At 39.3% G+C, this 9,445-nt stretch overlaps 1 pseudogene; it reads left to right on the forward strand.

The window, feature by feature from the left end:
- Positions 1 to 7,691: 7,691 nt before the first annotated feature.
- LOC137500979 (piggyBac transposable element-derived protein 4-like) lies at positions 7,692 to 8,999 on the forward strand (annotated as a pseudogene).
- Positions 9,000 to 9,445: the final 446 nt, after the last annotated feature.

Raw genomic sequence — 9,445 nt, forward strand, 5'->3', positions numbered from 1 at the left:
AAGAGCCATACGCCATTTCATTTACCAATCATAATTACTTTTTAAAAACTGCCTCATGCCTGTTTTATCAGCCATATGGTACTGCCTAATAGTCCTACTTTTAAGACTTTCCTTTCTATCACATTTGTTTTTAACTACGACAAAAACAGCTTCGTGATCACTAATGACATCTATTACTTAGATTTCTCTATAGAGTTCATCAAGTTCTACCAGCACAACATCCCGGATATTTTTCCCTCTAGTTGGTTCCATCACTTTCTGAATCAGCTGTCCTTCCCAAATTACCTTATTTGACATTTGTTAGCCATGCTTCCTGTCGTTCGCATTTCCGTCCCAATTGATATTTAGGAAATTCAGATCTCCTACGACAATCACATTCCTTTTCATGTTGTTTCCCACATAGCTGATTATCTTATCAAATATTTCTGAATCCGTGTCAGCGCTACCCTTTCCCGGTCTGTACACATCAAGCTGCCTATTATCTTCAAAAATGAGCCTTACAACTAAAATGTCATGTTTGTCATCTTTAACTTTTTCGTAGTTTACAAATTCTTCTTTCGCCAAAATGAATACTCTCTTCACAATACTTCTACAGTTCAACACTAACATTTTTATGTCATCCATACTTGATTTCTAGATCTATGTACCCTTACCACCGCTACCTAGACAACCCCGTTTCCCTGAATGTGCCTCCCTATTACCCTTCCAAACAAACTTCCTAACTTATACGTACCCCCGCGGTTTAAGTGAAGGCCATCTGAGCGCATATCCCTATCTCCTACCCACCCATTAGGATCTAGAAATTTCACTCCCAGTTTCGCACATACCCACTCCATAGTCTCATTTAAATCCCCAATCACCCTCCAGTCAGTATCCCTCCTACACAGTATTCCACTGCTAACAATTTCCACTTCCGTAAACTTTACCATTGCTGCATTTACCAGATCCCACACATCCCCCACTATGTTGGTACTTATACCAGCTTGCCTTACGTTGTTGGTACCAACGTGAAACACTACCCACCTTCTCCTTCCCCTCCTCCTTCTCTTATACTTTCTTCAGCATCTGCCTCAATCTAATTCCTCCACAGATATTCCCCACATGTCTAACTATGGAATCCCCCATGACCACAGCCTCAACCCTACCCACCCATTTGATCCCTTCCCCTCCTGGTCAGCCCTATTTTTACTGATAGCTGCAGAAGCTACTTCCTCCTCCCTTTTCTCCCTCCCATGACCCTGTTCCACACGTCTTTTCCTATCCTCTACCCTTCATTTCCCTTTCCTACTTCTTCCTTTCCTCCTACTTCCACACATCTCAGCAACAGTTCCTTGTTCCTCATCTTCCCTCTGTTATTCTACCTGGAGTGACTGGTACCGATTTCTCACAAACACCTGTCCTGAATTCTGATTCTGATCTAATCCCTTAGCCTACATTCTCCTTCCCCTCAGAACATTAGACCACCTGTCTTCTACAATCCCCCTTTTCCTTCCCATCTCTCTTCTACTCCTACTGTAACCTGTACATTGTTTGAGGTAGGCCTAACTTCCTTCCTGTCTTCTGTGAGAATCCTAATTATCTCCCTCAAACTCTCCAACTCCTCCCTCATACCCCTCAATGCCTCGCCACACCCACAGTTCCTACACTTGCACTCCTTATCCATTCTTTGCGGAAGACAAAAGGAGAAGGAAAGGAAAAATAAAATATCGTGTTATGTGCAAACAAAAATAATAAACGGAAGGAAATATTGTCTAGGATAGTACTCAAAGATCTCACGAAAATAAGGTAATTAATATACTACTATACTGCAATACTACTTAGTAGTACTCTATTTTTATCTTACAACACCCTAACAGGATAAAAACTGCTGTTAATTACTGAAAACCGAAATGAATACTATATTGGCGCCCGCAGGATCTTTTCTTGAATATAAAAACCAATATGACGTCAGCAACATTAGCTTGTTAACAGAAATTTCCGGTCATAACAGATGCTAGATGACTGTCAGTAAGTTCAGTTTATGAAAAAATCTTGTTATGATATTAAACAATTGAACATCAACCTTATTAGAATTCCAGAAGGGCAAGCGCCTCACCTTGCTCCCTCTTGCTACACCCCCACCCCTCAACTTGCGGGCGTCCACGGGAATACACAAGAATTACACAATTCTAAACTGAAGTTAAGCCTATCCTACTTACAACAGCAGAATTCTAGTAAGAGAGTTTCTACGGATACCTCTACTACACAAATATTTTACAATAATAAAAGAAGCACGCTAATTTATAATAAGATATTACTGTATACTACTGCACGGTACACTACAATAATTTTAAACTACGTTCAGACGTATCCTAATTAAAATACGGGTACCGTATGCCACAACCAAGCACAAACAGAAATGAAAATTGCAAGTTTGAAAGTTGTAAGAACTACTGTACTCAAAGATTACCAACAAAGCTAAATGCTTAGACAGATTATTATTAATATTATCATTATTATTATTATTATTATTATTATTATTATTATTATTATTATTATTATTATTATTATTATTATTATTATTATTATTATTATTATGCTCTAATAGATACACACACAAAGATACACACGAATACAGCAGGCAAAATACGGTGCTATCTAAATATACCGTACCTACACTATAACTCTCAACTGAAATGTGGTTATATAATTTTTACCGCTGGTGAATTACTATGATTTCCCCTACTACGCGGGACGGAGAATAAAGTGTCCTTAAATGCTGAAAAATAAGAGATTGTCTACAATAATGTCTGTCAAAACTACGCCGGGGGGCCTTGAACTGCAATAGTATTACGATAGGCCCTATAGGAATTTGATTATTAACTTTCACTCAATCACGGCCGTGACTCGATGAATATACAAAGGTGCAAAATACAAAGTATGCCGGGAACTTAGACTACAAATTATCGTAATAAATCAGCTGATTTTGTATTTGTTTACACAACTACCATGTGCATGTAGCAACAGTCGTCAACAATCCAAAAACTGTTAAGTACCGTAATTATCCAGTAAAATTACCGTGTATTCTCTTTAAACTTCTTTTAAAATTCAAGTTTACGGGCGTATCGTGTTATTTAATGTAATAAATTATTACCTTCGTGATAGTTTGAACGGATATCTATACGAAATACCGGAAAAGTTGCGGCGGAGGTTAAAACTCCTTACGATAATCTGCCTTTGTAAGTATTATACCAACGAACCTACAGATATTTTAAATATTTTTTTAAAATTAATATTATTACCTAAAGTATTTCCTAAACCTAAATTCGAAACAAGGTACACCTAGCTAGCCTACTTAACCTAGAAAACGTAATATACTGAACAGCAAACGGAATTACTTGTTATAAAATTCAAATAAATATAACTACTACCAGTTTCTACCAACGAGCACTAAACGCCGATATATGATTAGAACGCATTAACAATTTTACGAACATATATTTAGAGTATTTAACGTTTTGAATATCGAACGGCACACAAGCAGTCAGCTGAATAGCTCGGCTGGTTAAGGGCTTGCCTCCAGTACTCAGAGTTGTTGGATTGTACCCCTATGAAGTTGGTCGACAGTTAAGAGTGGTGGTGGTGATTATTGTTTTAAGAGGAAGTACAACTAAGCAACCATTCTCCATATAACACTAATCATAGAGAAAAAAGGAAGGGATCCGACACTTCGAAAAATGGAGGTATCAGCCAACCAAGGACAACTAAGGACGAGAAAATGAAAGACTCCCTAGTCGTCGAAAGCTCTAATAGCATTGGGGTCGGAAAAGAACAAGAACAAGAGTTGACGAAGGTCAGATAGGGTAGATGAAAGTGGCACAAGTAATTGGAAGCAATGCCAGGACTCAGCTAAAGGCCCCGTGGTTGCCAACCTACGTTCCTAAGTTGAGAGCCCCTGGGGCGTCTCTTAGTCTCCCTTTTACGACAGGCAGGGGATACCGTTGGTGTTATTCTACCGCTCCCATCCACAGGGGGAGAAAATGAAAGACTCCTTTAACCTCGCAACCTAAAACCGTGGGAATCGAAACATAAATAGAGTTGGCCAAGGAATGTTAGATAGTAAGAGATGGGAGAGTGAGGAGCCTGGTATACGTAAGTGGAAACAATGCCAGACTCAGCTAGCAGTCCCATGGTTGCTAATTCACACTCCCGAACTTGAGAGTCCACGAGGTTCACTTTCAATCCCCTCTGACGTCAGGTTAAGTATACCGTGGATTTATTCTACTGTCTCCGCCCTCATGGGAACAAGAACACATACATACATACTGATACATACAACAATCATAAGGACGATCAGTAGTCAGTCACATAAGGCGATAGTTCTTATAGCCGTAAGATATCCCTTGCGATCTTGTTTGGAGCCTTAAAACACTATTCACCATCATCATCATAATCATCATCCTCCGCACTGCTAAGGAACTCATATTCAAACCGATGCAGCCACTTATTTCAATAGTCAGGTATTATCATTATTATTATTATTATTATTATTATTATTATTATTATTATTATTATTATTATTATTATATGCGAATAATCCCATTAGGACTACGCAAAGTAGAAGCGTGTATTTGCCTTACTCTGTGCCCATTTGTCCTTCAATCAACCAATCAATCAATCAATCAATCGCTGCTGATCTGCATTTAGGCAGTCGCCCAGGGGGCAGATTCCCTATAGGTTGTTTTCCTAGCCTTGTCTTAAATGATCGCAAAGAAATTGTAAAATTATTGAAAATCTCCCTTGGTAAGTTATTCCAATCCCTAACTCCCCTGCCTATAAACGAATATTTGCCCCAATTTGTCCTCTTGAATTCCAACTTCATCTTCATATCGTGATCATTCCTACTTTTAAAGACACCACTCAAACTTATTCGTCTACTGATGTCCTCCCACGCCATCTCTCCACTGACAGCTCGGAACATACCACTTAATCGAGCAGCTCGTCTCCTTTCCCCCAAGCCTTCCCAGCCCAAACTTTACAACATTTTTGTAACGCTACTCTTTTGTCGGAAATCACCCAGGAAAATTCGAGCTGCTTTTCTTTGGATTTTTTCCAGTTCTTGAATCGAGTAATCCTGGTGAAAGTGCCATACACTGGAACAATACTCTAGTTGGGGTCTTACCAGAGACTTATATGCCCTCTCCTTTACATCCTTACTACAACCCCTAAATACCCTCATAACTATGTGCAGAGATCTGTACCCTTTATTAAAAATCATATTTATGTGATTACCCCAATGAAGTTCTTTTCTGATATTAACACCTAGGTACGTACAATGATCCCTGTTATTGGGTTACCCATGGAACGCAGAGGTGAAAGGAGATGCCGGGGTGAATGGGTCTAACTACAATGTCAAGAAGTAAATTTAAAACGTAAACTGAAGGTTATATTTTCGAAAAACAACAAGTTAACAAATTCTAACTTAGTGAGATGACAATGACATTTCAGGTACAAAATAGAACTTTGGAAACAAGGTTTAGAAAACACCAGATTTCAGAACTTTAACACCCTTGGGCTTCAAGCCCCTAGTTTTACAATTTAAATTCATAGAGCACTTGCTCCCAAAATACAACATCTAGCCTTCAAGAGGCATACAGCCATCTTACTTTGGAACAGAGCTAACAGGCTCTCAGTTTTCAAGCCTACTCAAGGCTACACCAAAAATATCTTACACCTTTTGGCCTTCCATGGCCCAACTTACAAATTGAAACAGGGGTATCTCGTACCCAACCTATAGGGCCTTCGTGTAAAAGAAAATAACAGTTAGGTAAATGGCCCGAACACAAAATGAAAGGAGGCGAATGCTTGTACTCCTAGATATGAACACTTAAAACCTAAGGGGAGCTCGAGAGGGGACATCACTCTCTATCCCCGATTTACCGTTAAAGATTTTATGAAGCTTTTACATTAGCCGGCAGAAAATTACATTTTTACGAAAACTAGGTTACATAGTTAATGATTCGGACCTTTCCCTCAGGTTAAACTGCGGAGCTAGCAAGAAATAAAGATGTTATGTGGCCATTACCTTGTCGGTGTACTGCTGCCTGATGAAGGAGGCACCTCCCGCCTCCTGCTTGACACACACTCTAGGTTAGATGGCGATCAATTGGCCAAGAGACGTGAAAATCCGCAGTTTATAAACCCTCGGGGAAAGTTCGAGACCTTTCACGAATAAATCAGCCACACCCTCTAAATTTATTGGTTGATTTAAAGGTTACACTCAAAATCGGAGAAGAAGGCTATGATAGGTTGAAAATTAATTACAGAAATTTGGGATGGGCTATATTCAAAACTGGCGGAAAGAAAAGATCAATATTGCCAACCCAAAAATAAATGAACATCATTTAGTAAAAAAAACTTATGAATACAAAACTCCTTTAAATCAAAAGTTCTTTCACTTCGCACCAGGGTGCATGATCATAGTTTTTAGCAGTGACATCTATGGAAGAATGTCCAAACTTCTTGATGAATGACAAACAAACCAAGTAGAAAAGCAGTCAGTTCAGGAAACTTCACAATAACAAACTTACATCAAATTTCTGTGGTGACATCTTCTGAGTAAATTTATAAGTTGGTCCAGTTTCAATTTCACGGTTTCTTCGGCAGAGGAGTTCTTTTAGGCGCCAGTTTTAAATGCGCGGCGTTGAGGTGTACCTCCCGGTACAATCCTTGAAAGGAACTTTCACCCCATCAACATAGTAATTAAAACTTAGAGGACTTTTCCTATTTGTGAAACTCACAACCTGACTTTTAACCCCGTTTATCATCATACCATTGCCCACCGTCCATCTCACACCACTATCGAGGTTACCCTGCAGCCGCTCACAATCTTGTAACTTATTTATTACTCTATACAAAATAACATCATCTGCAAACAACCTTATCTCTGATTCCACTTCTTTACACATATAATTGATATATATAAAAGAAAACATAAAGATCCAATAATTCTGCCTTGAGGAGTTCCCCTCTTAATTATTATAGGGTCAGATAAAGCTTCGCGTACTCTAATTCTCTGAGTTCTATTTTCTAGAAATATAGCCACCCATTCAGTCACTTTTTTTCCTAGTCCAATAGCACTCATATTCTTTTATTATGGGCTTCCTTTCTGTCTCCATACCAGGTTGTTCCAGTCTTCTTTTTTGGTCGTTCCTCTTGCTCAACTTGCCATTTGTGAAGTTTGGATCTGAAGATTACCCAGTTTTGGACATCTGCTGGTGTAATTCCTGCCTTCTTTAAATCCGTTTTAACCTTCAGTCGCGCGCTGCTGATCAGATTGATACAGGTCGAAATTCTTTGTCGATTGTCTGTCAACAATCGAGAGCAGTGACTCCTTCTCCCTAATAGCTTCCTCTCTCTCCTCTATCTCTCCATTGTCATCAGGTGCATAATGTGACCGACTGTTCTGTTGTGAAGATATCTTCTAAGTGATCAAATTGATATATTGCCCCCGTTCCCGTTACATTTCAATATTACCTCTATTTGGTTATGTACACAGCACGGTGGGTAATACAACACTGCTTTAGACTGTACAATGTATTTCTTTTGGAGTAGTTTGAATGTTCTTTTATATACAAGAAAAAAATGGATGCACCGCGCCCGAATGTGTTATTTTATAGGTCTTTTCATATTTTAGGTCAATACATTTCATCATGGCAGACTGCAGTAAGCGGTATAATCCCCTCGACCCACAGCATGCTGAAGAAATCCAGAAACTGCTGTTCGAAGAGGAGAACAACGAAATGGAAGAGGATTTCCGTGATTAATAAGATGCATATGGTGACGATAAAGTTGAAATGCGCCAAGGAGAGTCGGAAACTGAGGAAAAGGACAGTGAAGGTGATGAGGAAGTATGTGAGGGAAGTGATAGTTATTTTGTAGGACGGGATAAAGAGACAAAATGGAATAAAGTTCCTTCATCACAAAGAGTGTCCGCCTGCGTAGTGTAACGGTTAGTGTTATTAGATGCCGTTTGGGTGCTTGGGTTTGATTTCCGGTACTGCCAGAAATTTTAGAATGGCAGGAGGGCTGGTATGTGGTTGAAATGGTACATCCAGCTCACCTCCATTGGGGGTGTGCCTGAAAAGAGCTGCACTGCCTCGGGATGAGGACACGAATTTACTGTCACAAAGAGTACGTTTCAGGAGCCAGAATATTATTAGGAAATTGCCTGGCCAATACGTGCTGCAAAAGCACCGAGAAAGCCTTTGGAGTGCTGAAGTTGCCCATAGATGGTGACATGTTGAATCTCATTGTTCAGTACACAAACCAGTATATAGAGAAAATTAAAGATTCATTTCAGCGTGACAGGAACACAAAACCTATAGATATTATTGAACTAAAAGCCTTCATCGGTTTCTTGTTCATAGCTGGAGTTAACAAAAGTAACAGGCAAAGCTTGGAAGATCTATGGGGATGGTATTGAAAAATTCTGCCTTGTAATGAACATAAAGTGTTTCAAATTTATCATGCGGTGCCTCCGGTTTGATAGCCTGGAGACTCGCGAAGAAAGGTGTAAATTAGCCAAGATTACAGCGATTCGCGAAATGTTTGCTATGTTTGTACAGAATTGTCAAAAATTGTATTCTTTGGGACAAAATGTTACAGTAGACGAGAAGCTGGAAATATCCCGTGGAAGATGTTATTTTCGGCAATACATACCAAGCAAGCCAAACAAATATGGTATTAAGATCTTTGCCTCGTGGATTACCAGGTGTTTTACATTTATAATTTGGAAATATACACCTGAAGGGTTATTCCAAGTGAGCGACAAACCATTGGATGTTGTTCTGAGATTCTGTGAACCAATTTATCAGTCCGGTAGCAATGTAACAACAGATAACTTGTTTACCAGCATTCAACTGATAGAAGAGTTACGAAGAAAGAATCTTTCATTTGTAGGGATCGTCCGAAAGAATAAACGAGAGATGCCTCTGGAGTTCACTACCAGCAAAGGATGAGCTGTCAACAGTTCACTTTTTGACTTCAAGAAGGGCTGTACTTGGGTATCGTATGTTCCTGCACAAGGAAAGTGCGTGGTGCTGGCATCAAGTTTTGCACAAGCATGACTCAATAGACATTGATACAGAACATAAACAGAAACCTTCCATTGCCACATTTTATAATGGTACCAAAGGTGGAGTAGACACTGCTGACAAGTTGTGCGTATCTTAACTACGTTGCAAGAAATGTGCACCGATGGCTTATGGTTGAATTCTTTGCTATTATCAATATGAGTAGAATCAATGCATAAGTAATCTTCTTTGGCAACAACGAACAGAGTACCTATTCGAAGAATAATGTTCCTGAAACAACTGTCCCATGCATTAGTTTTGCCTCATTTGGCTCGCAGATGTTTGAACACCTCAGGAATCCATATGGATCTTCAGGGGAGACTAAAACGTTA

The sequence above is a fragment of the Anabrus simplex genome, chromosome 5 (assembly GCF_040414725.1).
Source record: "Anabrus simplex isolate iqAnaSimp1 chromosome 5, ASM4041472v1, whole genome shotgun sequence".
Taxonomy (NCBI): domain Eukaryota; kingdom Metazoa; phylum Arthropoda; class Insecta; order Orthoptera; family Tettigoniidae; genus Anabrus; species Anabrus simplex.